This window comes from Pituophis catenifer, unplaced genomic scaffold (genome assembly GCF_029215685.1).
Source record: "Pituophis catenifer annectens isolate HBS135680 unplaced genomic scaffold, rPitCat1.0.hap2 SCAF_3, whole genome shotgun sequence".
Lineage (NCBI taxonomy): Eukaryota > Metazoa > Chordata > Lepidosauria > Squamata > Colubridae > Pituophis > Pituophis catenifer.
This window is the reverse complement of record NW_027256883.1, coordinates 52,427,241-52,442,420: the sequence shown is the minus strand read 5'-3', so window position 1 is coordinate 52,442,420 and position 15,180 is coordinate 52,427,241. Positions and strand designations below refer to the sequence as shown.

At 34.2% G+C, this 15,180-nt stretch overlaps 1 pseudogene; it reads right to left on the bottom strand.

Moving 5' to 3' along the window:
* Nucleotides 1-11,882: 11,882 nt before the first annotated feature.
* Nucleotides 11,883-14,270, bottom strand: LOC139314971 (nicotinamide phosphoribosyltransferase pseudogene; annotated as a pseudogene).
* Between the last annotated feature and the right edge of the window lie 910 nt (nucleotides 14,271-15,180).

The window sequence follows — 15,180 nt, the reverse complement described above, 5'->3', positions numbered from 1 at the left end:
GAGACTGAAGGATGCCAATGGACTTTGATAAGTTGATTAAATTAGTGGACCTGCAACATGCTGTGAACATAATACACTTGGATTTCAGTAAGGCATTTGACAAAGTAGATCGTAATTTATACTTGGTAACAGTGGTGGGTTCCTCCTCGGTTCCACCGAGCCGGTAGCGGTGACGATATGATGTCACTGAACCAGTTCTGCGCCCCCTACCCCCCCACGTCCCCACCCCTGTGTTATTCTTACCTTTTATTTGGCCCCACCCCCAATCTATTGTTGCCTCCTGAGTCCCAGCTGATGACTAGAGGGAAAAAAACTGTTTAAACTTGTAGGGCTTCAAAGAGCTGCCCTACAGCTGATCAGTGTTAAAAGAAAACAAATGAGTAGACCGGTGCCTGCAAAAATAAATGGGTAGACCGGTGCCTGCAAAAATACATGGGTAGACCAGTGTCTGCAAAAATACATGAGTAGATCAGTGCCTGTAAAAATAAATGGGTAGACCAGTGCCTGCAAAAATAAATGGGTAGATCGGTACAGCTCTGCAAGCAGTTAAAAGTCTGGTACACCAGTACCTCTGCTAAATCCTAAATAATTGTCACATGACCATCAAGCCATGCCCACAAAATAAGCCACGCCCACAGAACCGTTAGTAAAATATTTTAGAACCCACCCCTGCTTGGTAAGATGGAAAAATGTGATTAGATAGCATCAACCCAGATGGATTCATAAATGGCCGACCAACTGCACTCAACATGTAGTCTATAATGGAACTACAACTACATGGAGGGAAGTATGCAATGGGTTAAATCCTAAGGTTCTGTCTTAGGCCCAGTATTCTTCAGCATCTTCACAAACAATTTAGACAAGGGATAGAAGGGAAACTCATTAAATTTACAGATGACACAATCCTGGCGGGAATAGCCATACTTTAGAAGATAGGCTAAATATCAGAAGGATCTTGAGAGACTTGAACACTAGGCCCTATCCAACAAAATGCAAATTAGAGGTGAGAAAATAAGGTTTTACACTTAGGCAAGAAAAACCAAATGCACAAGTATAGAGTAGGTGGTACCTGGCTCAGTAGTAGTAACTGTGACAGAAATTTGAGAATCTTAGTGGAAAACCATTTGATTATGAGCCAGCAGTTGCTAAAGCCACAAAACAGTCAAGATGGTTCTTGGCTGCATTAAAACAGGGATAGAACCTTTGGGACAACCATGGCCTGGATAATTAAGCATCTACATTGATGACAGAGGGATAGAATGTAGATCATATGAAGTGTTATTACCGCTTTATAATGCCTTGGTAAAGCCACACATGGACTAGTATGTTTAAACACCAGAATACAAAAAATATGTATGTTGGAACTCTAAAAAGAGTGCAAAGAACAACAAAGATGATTAGGGACTGGAGGTTAAAACATGAAGAATGATCGAATAAAAATGACAGCAGAATACATTTGCCACGGGAAGAAACCAAGGATTAAATTTAAACTTTTACAAGAAACAAAAGAAAGAGAAGGGTTCGGTGTACCGGATTGGGAGTTATATCATCAAGCAGCAACGCTCACCTGGGTAATAGAATGGATAAATTTAAAAAATAGAACATTGTTAACATTAGAGGGCCACAACTTACATCTAGGATGGCACACTTTTTTGTGGTACGGAAAACAAGTAGCACATCAATATTTTCAAAGACATTTTATAAGACAGGCTTTATTGGAGATATGGAATAAATTTAAGCAGCAGAATTACATGAAGGTTCCTATTTGGTTATCCACATTAGAAGCATTAGTGCACTCAAACCTCATCAATCAGGGAAAATATGTCACATATAAGGATATAATAAACTGGAGAAGGGAGACTGAAATCGAGGCAAGAATTAAAAGAACAAGGGGTAGATTTGGAGTGGTGGTCCCATTTACAAATCCAATTATGTTACCTGAAAGACATGAAAGAGTGGGGCATTAACAGGAAATTAATGATAATAGATAAGATCAATATTAAAAAAATAAATAAAAAATGATAATAGATAAGATCTTTCTGAGAACAAATGATAAATTGGTAAAGAAAATTTATAAATTCTTATTGGATTATAAAATGGAAGAAGAGCAGGTCATAGAAACCATGGTGGCATGGGCAATAAATTTTGGGTACAATATACAACTGGAAAAATGGCAAGAATTATGGGGAAAAAATAGGAAAATAACATTGGCAATACCGTATAAAGAAATTTTATACAAAATGTTCTACAGGTGGCATCTTCCATCAGTGAGATTGGCAAAAGTATTTAGAAATTTATCACCAAAATGTTGGAAATGCAATCACGAATCAGGCACTTACTACCATATGTGGTGGTCATGTAAAAAAGCAAATTGGTGGAAAATTAATTTATGGCTGGCAGAAGTAATTGGAGAAGAAATAGAATATAAACCAGAACTATTCCTATTGGGAATTATAAATGGAAAATATAGTAAAGGGGTAATTTACCTAATAATACATATTATAACAGCAGCAAGAATGATTTTTGTCCAAAAATTGGAAAAATAAGGAAATCCCCCTAGAAGTTGAAGTGATCAAAAAATTTTTGACATGTGTGGAAATAGACAAATTAACATTGGAATTGAAAAATAAAGGCAAGTTAGATTATTATAAGATATAGAACAAATTTTATCAATGGTTGGAACGGAAAGGAGGGATAAAAAAAAGAACTGACTAGAAGTTATAGAATAGAGAACTAAGGATATGTATGTAATTACAATAGAATGAAAGAAGATAAGACAAATGTATAAGTAATATAGATAGAAAAATGATGACTTTATATATGTAAATACTGAATAGACCAAATGTATATAAGTAGCAAGGTATATACGATACTTATTGTTTATTTTAGTATATATGGCAAAGGTAATTCCAGGATGGTTACACTGTGCCCAATATTTTAATATGTGTTTAATAATATTTTTTTTTTAAAGAAAACTGCTTTGAATTCAATTAGAAAACATGATTAAAAGTAGAAATTTTGGTAGTGAAGATATTGACACCTGTAGGCTGAACTAGATGATATTCACATATATTCTGATTATTTAGCCATTATAGTCCCAAACTGCTTTTAGTTTTTTTTTTTCTGGGAGGGATGTAAGTGTTATCAGTTTGATTGAGATTAATATCAAAGCTGAAGCATTTAGACAACAGGTGAACGTTCATTTTGCTAGTGTTTTTTTAAAGCACTTGATTCTTTTTTTAAAAAACTGCTTCTGGCTATTGTGATTGCTTATAGTACATGTTTGTTTATTAATTATTTGTAAGAATTGTTATTTAATATTAATTTTTTGTAGTTATATTTTTAATTTTTAATTTTAGTTTTTCTATTTCTTTACTGAAAGACAATTCAAAATGCTTTGCAGAGCTTAAGAAACTGATATTATACACAGAAAATCCACGGTACCTTTGGGTGTTACTATATTGTCAATATTTGCTTTCTCTGCACAATCTCCAAGGTATCTAAAGACTGTAATTTATTTTGAGCTGAGAATATGTATAGATTTATTTGTTTGTTTATTTATTTAATGGATTTACAGGGCTACCCAATTCAAACAATATGACCCTGAGCAGAGTACAACAAAAATAAGCAATAAACAGAAAAAAAATAATCATACCAACATTTAAAAATAACAACCACCCAATATATAAAATGTAAAATTGCAACCATTCTACTGGATGCCTTAGGAAAAGGCTAAATTGTAACAGATTTTGTAAAGACAAGCAGAGCTGGCACTTGTATATTCAGGAGGAAAATAATTCAGATCACAGAGACAACCACCAAAAGGATACACTTCATGAGTCCCATTGTATGGCAAAATTTAAAGGGAACCTGGAACATGCCTCTTTGTAGGAGAATGTGGAGCAGCCAGATTTTCTTGGGAAAAAGCAATGCTGCAAATAACCTGGTCCTATATCATCTTGGACTTTAAAAGTGATAACTACCATCTTGAATCACACCCAGAAGCTTATTGGAAGCCAGCGCAGCTTGCAGTGTAGTGCAGTAGTGGGTTTAAATTTAGTTTGCTACTGGTTCACTTGTGTGCTCGCATGCGACGCTTCTGCACATGCACAGAAGCGTCCAGGCGGGTGGGCAGAACCTCCCACCGCCGCTGCTACCGGTTCGCCTGATCCAGAGCGAACTGGTAGCAGCTCACCACTGGTGTAGTGCAGAGGTGAGTTTCAGCAGGTTCTGACCAGTTCTGGAGAACTGGTAGCAGAAATTTTGAGTAGTTTGGAGAACCGGTAGTAAAAATTCTGACTGGCCCCGGCCCCATCTATTCTCTCCTCCCAAATCCAGCTGATCAGGAGGAAATGGGGATTTTGCAGTATTCTTCCCCTGCCACGCCCACCAAGCCACACCCACCAAGCAACACCACGCCCATCAAGCCACACCCACAGAACCAGTAGTAAAAAATTTTCAAACCCACCACTGGTATAGTGTCACTTGGGCTATAATGAAGTGCAGCCTTAAGTATGTGTGCCACTGCATACTGGACCATCTAAAGTTTCCAGATGGGGTTTAGTCCTATTAGACCATGTTGCAATGATCTAATCAGGAGATTACAAAGGCCTCACTTAGCACGGTACTTGAAACCTGTTGAAATATGTTTCAAGAATATATAGAAGAATGCCACATATAGCTTACCCATTGCCAAATGTTTATTTTTTGCATATTAATTTTATTCTATATATGCAATTTAAGTGAAACACTTGTGAGATGTTTACAAATAGGCTCCCACATTCATATTTAAGTTATGATATACCGAGAAAGAGTCCCAAGCTATTTATTATTTTGGTAGGGAATATTCAAGTTTACTCTTAAATTCCATTTGCAAGTTGGAGTACAATATATTTCTTAGTTGTAATCTTCCTATTCTGATTATGGAAGACAGTAAAGCTTCCAAATAGAAATATGAAACAAGAAGAAAAACTCAAGTATGTTTAATAAAAATCAGCTAGATAATACCCTTTTTTTTTTTCCATTTGTATCATTGGAAAAGAAAATTTTAAAAGCCGTTTAAAAAATTCTGAGGAAAAGAAAATCTGGGAACAATAAGAAGTAAGTTATGTCGATATATTTTTTCAAAGCCTTTCCCACCTTTCAGTGAAATACTTATAGACTGATCACTGTTGCATTATTAAAAAGTTCAAAATTTCCTAATCTTCCTAAGTTGTCAGCCCCTTATCTAAAATGAATAGGGATCTTTCAAATATGCTAATCTTTTCTGGTGATAGTTAGCAAGTGTGCCAGGTATTATTTTAATATCAATATTTATCTATTTATTAAACTAAACTGTAATTCAATGATAGGAATTGCAGTGATAAATGCATTGAAAAGTTATTTAAACATAGCAAGCAATTTAAGGTGTAAATGAGAAGAATATGTTTGCATTTCACCATCCGACAGAAATTTATTTATTTATTTATTTATTTTATAAAATTTGTATGCTGCCCTATCTCCAAGGACTCAGAGCGGCTCACAACGACAATCGACCAAGCGACTGTTAAAAACAACAAATATACACAAAAAAATAAAAAAAAAATAAAAAAATTTAAAATATACTACCCCATCAGTCCAGGCCGGAGGACATAAATAGCCAGGTTTCAATTCACGGCGGAAGGTGCAAAGATCAGGGGCTAACCGGAGCCCCAAGGGAAGTTGATTCGAAAGGGTGGGGGCACTCACAGAGAAGACTCTACCCCTAGGGGTCGCCAGCCGACGTTGTCTAGCCAACGGCACCCTGAGTAGGCCCTCTCTGTGAGAGCACACTGGGCGATGGGAAGCTGACGCTGGTTGCAGGTGGTCAGACAAATAGCCTGGGCCTAAGCCATGAAGGGCTTTATAGGTTAACATTAGCACCTTGAAATGCAGCTCTGGCACTGTAGAATTTTTATAGTGTAAACAATGTATTTTATCTTTTCTACACGGAGAGTCTCAACAAGTCGTCTGTCCATATATTGAAAATTCAGCTGATGGCGGGGGGGGGGGGGAAGTCAAATTCATTTTCCATTTTTTTTTCTAAAACTTTCAATAAAATTCATGAAATCTTAAAATTATATTCCTCAATTGCCTTCAAATCTGAAATCAGTGTGGGAATAAATAGGAGGAAACCAATTTTCAGATCAGAAAAGCATAAAAGAAAATATAGAGGACTTGGGATTTGGCATTCACCTGAAGAATGTCTTTGATTTCTGATCCAAGGGACATGATTGATCCCAAAAATAGCTATTTTTCTATTTCTTTTATTTATTTACAAGTGTTCAACTTCTCCAGAGAGAAGTTAATGAAAGAAAATAGTGTGTGATTTGATTGGTATATTTTTGTCGATAAATGTTACAATGTTATGACAGAATGACTTAGAGTATTAAAATGTAATAATTTTTTACACTTATCAAGTTCCATGTGTTTGCAAGATAAAAAGGAAAAAAAAACTTGAGAAAAGCTAAATATAAAATTCTTCAGCAGCCAAATTAGATTAAACCATATTCTGCCATTTTGTAATAAAGGAAGGAAGAAAGAAAAAAATACCAGTGGAATTTGAATACCTTGAAAGATTATATGGCTAAAAGACTAGGATCCTCAGCAGATGAATAGAGTTAGCACAAAAACATAATTAATTTGATTAACATTAAATAAGTTAAATATAAATATGTATAATTAATATTATAAGATACATTTATACATTATAGTTAACTTTAATACTTCCCATATAGTGGAAGCTCCTTAGAAAGTGTCTCCTTTCTTAGCACAAGATGAACCTGGGAGAAGAACATAAACTAACATTACAAATCTTCCTTTAACTCTTAAAGAACATTTTCCCACCAACTGATGCTGCAGTTTATAAAAATCCAGCTTGCATTGCCTGAAACTGTAGCTTATAAGATATGCTTCCTAACTGTCAGAGATAAACATGTAAAACCACTTCTCAGTTCTATTCCTTGTGTGATAATTTAATTATGTCTACTCCTGGGAATGATCTACCTTTATTGTGACCTATGTTTATTATGGCATTTACAAATAAAGTGATTTAATGTATCAAGGACCAAGGTAAGAGAAAGGAAAAACTAAAAACAGGCTAATCCACAGACTGAAGACAAAACCAAAACAGAAAATAAGTGATAAAAACTACAGTCGATGGACTAATGAACTGAGAATATAGACACAGAATAAAGATGAAGAAGAGCACCGATGTGAACAATAGGGAGCAGCGTAAATTGGCAGCTAGTGTGATTGAGAGTATCTCCCAAATATTCCCTTGTAGCAGAACACGCACTTTTGTCCCATCCAATTTTAAGATTAATCCTCAGAAACCTCTTACTAAAGACAGTGAAGCAGAAGGCTATGAGTCTGATTTATTGTTTTGAGTTTTGCAGGTGGTGTGTATTTTTATTAATACTTTGTATTCCTTAGGTGGGAAAGCATCCAAGTACAGGATGGCATCATTATCAGGATATATAGATGCATATAGAAAACACATGAGACTTGTTTATGTGAGAAAATTAGTCAAATTTAAGCATAACATCAATAACAAACAATCCCCCCCAATGTCCTTTATTAAAGTTTAGTTTAAAAATGAAGATATAAAATGCAACAAATATTAATGTATGGAGTCTCAACACTTATTTAATGGTGGGCAAATAATATTTTGATACTTAAAAAGCAGAAAAGCACAATAAAAATAATTTAAATAAAAATGGTTTATCTCAAAAAACCATTCCAAACAGGCTTTTTTCAAAGTTTGCCAAAGACATTACATAGGCAGGGTGAAATTTCACATTATATAGAATATCTATGGGTCACATTCCAGAAATATTGCTAAACCTCAAGCATAGTATTAGAAGTCCTAGTCATATTCTGATTGAATCTTCCATGCTTTCCAGAATTCATTTAAACTAGTGCTTTGTTTCAATGTGATTTGAGCCGCTTAAAAGAGATATGTGCTACAGTGTGTTAACCTCATCAAGAAATGGCTTGACTTGAAGTAAATGCCAGCAATTTATACTGGAGATTTGAATTAGGGAAGACTAGGAACAGAGGATATACGAAGATCAATTGGTGAGAGATTGGCAGCATCAAAACTAACATGGGTGACTGGGAAATAAAATGCTCCAGAAACAAACAAGGATGAAAGAGAAAAAAAGAGAAAGGATCAAGAGGAGAGATGAAAGGGACTGTAGCATCAGAAGCAAATGATGAAAGCAGGTAAAAAGCCTCAGGTGAGATGGCTCACTTAGTTACGCACATTCTTTCTCTAAATGCTCAACAACTCTTAAATTTTATAGGCTACGTGCACCATAAAGATGCTCATTCTAAACAATTGTAGTACAAAATTCAGAACTATACATAACTCAGAAATTGCTAGAAGTCTGAAGGAAACTTCACAGAGAAGTGAAGAAGCATTTCAGCTAACACAAAATTAAATATGAGAGAAATATTTGATATTTGTTACAGATTGTATACAGAAATCTGACTGTTTCTTGATTTCTTTCTCCTTGGGTAAAAATGTGATAAATACTGCCTTAGTTCCTTCTGGTTAATTCTCACGTTATGCCTCATTTAACACTCTGGAACCAGACTGCTCTGAAAAACTCTGAAATGTTCCATCTACCTTCAGAATGTGTTATCAGTGGTTCCTAGAAATAAATTTTCCAAGCTAGAAAGAGTTTAAGATGTTCTGGGGATGGTCTGCCATGCTGCAGTGTCCAGAAAGTTGTCTGAAACACCTTGAACCCTTTCCAGCTTGAAAGATTTACTTCTGGGAATATCAAGATGCCGCCCACCCTTCTCTATCTGAACATGGTTCAGAATGTTATGTTTTGTAGGTTGATTTCAACAGTTGTTTAGCTTGGTTAGATAGAACCTTCTTGCATAATTTATTTGTGTGTCTTAATCATATTTACTAACAGCAGATTCACTTGTTCTTACTTATATCAGAAAAATAGCACTATCCACCTAAAAGAGGGAGATACAATTAACGATGGGATATCACAATAAGGATTCAAAGTGATTGCAACATAGTGGCAGACTATTCAGTGTTAATACATTTGGGGAAATGACACAGTAAAGGATCTTTGTGACATAGGCTGGGCACATAAATATAGGTTACCAAGAGCCAGAGATGTAGGACTTAGACCTAAATAATTGAATAGAGGAAAAATTGGAAGATAGAGGGAAATGGAAGTGTAACTCTCTTGAATTTGCATAGAGAAATCATAATACAGTGCTCAGCAGGATCCTTTCATAGCTAAGTCCAGATATAATGCTTGGGAAGAATGAAAGAGGGAGAATCTTACTAGATGCACTAGGTAGAGTACCACAATTGAAACTGAGCTGCCACAGAAAGCTTTAGAATGCAAAAGAGAAAGTACAGTAAGAGAGGGACTATTTTGTGGGACAATGTGTTATTTTCTTGTATGAGAAGTAGCACTTTCCAATTCCTTTCTACCTAGAATTCTCAAGGGATGCTAGGCTATGTTGTCCGTATGCTTAGGATTTTTACAATGATCATTTTACAGTAGGGCTACCATATGTTCTCAGACTTCAATCATCTTAACAACAGAAGTCTCACAAAAAGAATGTTGACTCAATAGATTCTTCCTTATGAACATTTCCTTGAAATCAATCCTTAGAATTGATTTTGCTTTTGTTTCTGATTAGTAGTCTTATCTCCTTAGGATGGGTACTGTATGACAAATGTTATTTTACCAGTTTAGCAATGGGCTAGAGCTTAATTCACTTTTTTTTCAATATGACCTTGTCTCTGTGTCAACCTTAAGGATGAATTCATTTATGTCTTGACAAGATCATTGCTTTATTACACCAGACAACAAAACACTGACAATAAGGAAAAGGAAATAGAGTATTCTGAAAAATGGTTGGCTGAACTTTGAATTAGGAGCAATATATATTGTAAGATTTTGTCCCACTTGTTACTCTTAACCTATCAGTATAAATTACAGTACACAGATTAATGAATCTTAATGGATTGTGTCTGAAACAAGACAGATTTATCATTACCCAAGTCATCCAGGTAATTATAATCAGATCTGTGGGCATTATCTATGTACCTTTCATTTTTGTATGTCAATCTTTTCTTCTGGGATTAAATATCTCAATAAATAGGCATGTTTTAAAATTATTATTATTAGATTGACCTTGATCAGTTTCCTAAATTGCTAATGAAGACTGATATATTTGATTTTACTGGAGATATTTCCAATCTTGTGATAATGCTGAAAATTTGCCTCTTTTGAAACATTGTGGTACTTATTGTTCTACTGCCAAAAGTATTCACAGAAAAAGAATTGTGAAGAAATGGTCCAATAAATCAACTTGCTTTATGCTATTATTCTTTTAAAGTCCGCATCTGCTTTTTTTTTTCAACTACTGGTAGCTGATTTATCTTTCCTAAAACTACATATTATATAAAATGTATGTATTTTGCTAACATGTGAATGGGCTCTTTTTTGACAAAGACAGGTAACAAACGAAGGGATCTTTGAAATGATTTGATTGTTGATCCTTGAGTTATTTAGATGATTATCCTTTATTTCTATAATCTTTTTTTCTTCCATTTCCCCTTTTGTTCCTTTTAATTTATATAATATATATTGGATCAATTTAAGCTAATTGGCTTGTGATATACAGCATAATTAATGTTGATAACTGTATTGATTTTTTCTTTTCTATTTAAGTTTTCTGAATTTAATTAAAAATGAAAATGAATGCATAATTTTTAAGTATAGTGTAGTACCAAGAGCTTATTCAATATATTTCCACACTAAAACTTAGGCTACTCCCATTTTTCCTTGAAAGTCAATACTCATAAAGTCATGTAAAGTTGGAAATACATAATTATTAAAACTTAAATGCATTGTCCATAACCATAAATATTTTATAAAAATGTATTAAATATAAGCATGAAATAATGATACTTCATGCATCTACCTACCTAGCTATCTACCAAATATCTCCTCTCTCTGTCACTAATATCTATACCAAATTGAATCACTAGTAGTCAACTAATGTCAACTAAGAACACATTGGCCATGTTTTCGGCTATAAAATTTTTACTGATTTAAAACTGTCCAAAATAAACAATTAAAAAAATAGGGCAGTGATGTCCATAAACTAACAAATAATTTGGCTAGAATGTGGTAATTACACAGATAATTACAAGAAATCATCATTGGTTAATAATTGTTGTACATATGTAAACATGGCATGAAACTTTAGTGAAATGTCATGGACAGTTCACTTGTCTTGACTAATCTTGGGATTTTCTCCTTATCAAACAAATATGCCTTTCATCTGACAGTGAGATGGATGGCAAACAAATTTAATAAATAAATAAAAATTACAATTTGGTACTGAAACATGGTATGAAGGAAATTCTGCTATATGCTTCTAGAGCCCTTCATTTTATTCTAGGGTAACAAAGTCTCTATTTGGAGTTCTATGTAAAGACTAATTTCCTATATAAAGACTAGGATTAGCTAAATCTCTTTCAAAACATTTCTCCTAAAGCCATTGGCCATGAAAGGTAAGAGTCCCTATGGGTTTTAGTCTGCTAGTCGTAGCCAACTTTAGGGGACAGCGCTCATCTCCATTTCTTTAAGCCATTGAGCTGGTGGAGCCAGTGGAGCCATTGAGCCAGTGAAGACGTTGCCATGGTCATGTGGGTAGCACGACTTCACACTGCAGTGCGAAGCATATGATGAAACACTGCTAAGTTGGCATGAATTTACACAAGTGGCGAGAGCTCATTCTGTCACACGGTGATGGGATTCAAACTACCGGACATTCCCCAACATCATTAAGTCACTGAGCCACTGCACCTCTCATTGCACAGAACTGAATTTTAATTTGAAGCAGCGGCTCAAGAGATCTCTGGTTAATTTCTGCAATACAGCTCCCCCTGACCAAAAAACAGTATTTTCAATACTCCATTTTGTTATTTCATTCCCTTTCTTGCAATTTCTTCTTCATTATTTCTTGCAATTATTGATATCTATACCATCTCCTTGAATAATTCTGAGTTAAGAATGCAACACTTTATAAACTTTTTCATTTTCTATAATATGGAACTTCTTTCCTAAAATATCCAAATCCTTCAGGAATGTTAAGAGGTTTTTCTGAACCTGATCGAATAATGAATGAACTTTCTGCTCTTTTTATACAGTTCAATTAAATGCCTTAAAACTGCGTCACATATTTTTTCACAAGCATTCTAAATATCATAACTGTCACTGACCTCAGATACAGATACTAAAGAAAATATGTCACATTATATATGTAAATATCTTTCTCATGGTCTTTTCCCAAGCTGTTATGGTACTGTGTTCTGCCGGGAAGAGAGTAGCCTGGAACATAATGTTTTGTCCCATAATATTCCCTAATTAAAACAATTCCTGCTATCGTATCCATTCCTTTGATGTTAACTAATTGTCTAAAAGTTCCTACTCTTGCAGTCTCTTGTGAAATGACTTCTCTGTATAACTCAAGTCATGGTCTGTACAATACCTCAATCATTCTAAACCGCCTAAGGATTCTTTCAGGTATTTTGCCAGTTTCTTCTTTTGTTCTCTAGAGTTTGTAGCTACTGTGATTGGATATCATGACGGAACAAGAATAGCCTCAATCAAGTGTGTAGGCCAGTAGCAGTATGGATCAATGTATTTAATAGTGAAAAGCATATTTGCTCTTAGCATGGCAAACTCCTCAGGAACAGTCTTTATTTCTATAGGAAGACCCCCATCATACTTCTCAAAAATGTACTTCCATTTTGCTTCATTCAAGAAATCATCTTGAAAGTGTTTTTACATTGATCTTTGACTGCTTGTGATTTTTTTCCTTTGGTTACCACTTTGCCTTTTAAGTATTTTTTAAGTGTGTACTGCAGCCCATTTAAAAAAACTCCTGATATTTTCCTTTCCTTTATTTGGAGTTTCCATCTTCTATTCACAACATTCAAAATAGCAATAAACAGTGCATATTAGGTGGATTGTCACCAAGATATTGAATTCAAGTGTGGCATTTTTCATGCTGTCAGGACCTAGGGTAGGCACAAGGGCATTGATGAGGATGGAAGCTATCATTTCTGACTATGTTTCATGACAACGTGCTTGGATTCAATATTCATAAGTTCTTATGTTGAAAAAGAATGGAATTGAGTTTCTAAAAATTTGATTCAGGAGAAGCCATAATTCACTTTGTATCCAGTTGTGTTCATATGCCACTGTTCTCTCTACTATGGAGATTCTCAGGCAACCAGGTCATGGTTGTCCCAAAGGTGCTTTTTCAAAAGGCAACTGGACTTCGTTTTTTCTTGAAGATGTTTTGCTTCTCATTCAAGAACTGAAGAAGTTTCTTAGATGAGAAGCAAAATGTCTTCAAGGAAAAAGGAAATCTAGTTGCCCTTTAAAAAGCACCATTGGGACTACTGTCCTCTTATTGGTCATAATTCCCTAATGACCAATAGGGCAGCTTAGAACATTATTATATTTTGGACTGCTTTGGAAGTTAGTTAAGAAATTTCATCTACATTTATTGGTGACTGGAAGTCTCTTACAGATCTTTTATGTAAAAAAAAAAAGAATGTATGACATATGGTTTTGATAATTAGAATAGAATAGAACAGAACAGAACAGAACAGAACAGAACAGAACAGAACAGAACAGAATAGAATAGAATAGAATAGAATAGAATAGAATAGAATAGAATAGAATAACAGAGTTGGAAGGGATCTTGGAGGTCTTCTAGTCCAACCCCCCTGCTTAGGCAGGAAACCCTACACCACTTCAGACAAATGGTTATCCAACATCTTCTTTAAAATTTAGACTAATACGTAAGTTTAGAAAAAGGTTAAAATATATTTGTATTTGTAACTATATCAGAAGTTATATCTTTGTAGATTTTTTTTATTTTCTACCTTTCTCTTTAATTTTCTTGAAACTTAATTTTCTATTTGATTTTTTTCTCTTTCTCTCTCTTACTTAGATTGTATTAGTTTTAATACAAATTATATATAAAAATTCATCAGGTAAAAAAAACCAAAGCTACCCAAGTACTGGTAGGGCTGAGGAGGAAGGATGATACTGGACACCTATACAATCTGTCTTCAGTATAAATATTTGGGTTTTAGCATTTCAAACTTTCAATGGAATGGGATCAACTTAGTTGAAGAATGGTTTTGAAATCAAGAATTAAAGTGCTTCTCACCTTCCCATTTCTGAGAAAAGCTTGATTGAAAGCCCTTCTATCCATTGTGTGTGTGTGTGTGTGTGTGTGTGTCAAAAATTTCAAGACAGTGGCTGCAACTGCACACTTGAGGTACAACACCTTTTTATATGTGAATTCATAGATGACATTTTCACCTTTTTCTTTTTTTAAATGAAAAAAAAATATTAGTATTAACTATAGTTTCTGAAATTTTAATGAACATAAGAATTCTTAAATTGTTCATTTAAAGCTGAATGCAGCTTGATAGGCAATTGTAAAATGTGCTTACCTTAAGCTTAATATTTAAATTTTCCTTCGTATGGAAAACAAGAAAAAAGAAAGTAGAAAGAAAAAATAATGGAAGAAAAAGAAGCTTCTTGAAAGTATATGGATGTTTGTTTTATAACTTCCTTTTCCTTTATACCTTTGTCCAATATTTATAAACACTGAGACACACACATCCTTACAAACCACACTGTAAATGTTTATATTTGCCTTGGTGCATGATACATACATACATAAATGTACACACACATACATATACACATACTTCTTTGAGTATACTCCATGGACATTCCTACTATAAACCTTTAAGAAACCTATGAAGATATGTTTTCTCAAGGCATTCTCTTGATCCCATCTTTTACATTTTTTACATGTTAGTATTATTGAAATGGAATGTATTCTATCATGTGAAGATTATGTTTACTTCCTAATTATCTTCCTATATTGAGCTGTATCATGTATTCTCCTTCTAAAGAAATATTTTCATTTCTTTAAGGTCAGAAACCACTTTAATAAAAAGAAAATCTAATAATCCAAATGATTATTAGAAAAGAGCAGAAGACAATTTTGATGATAAAAGACTATCCAAAGGCTTAATATCTTAAAATTTTAAGATGTCTAATTGAATTTCTA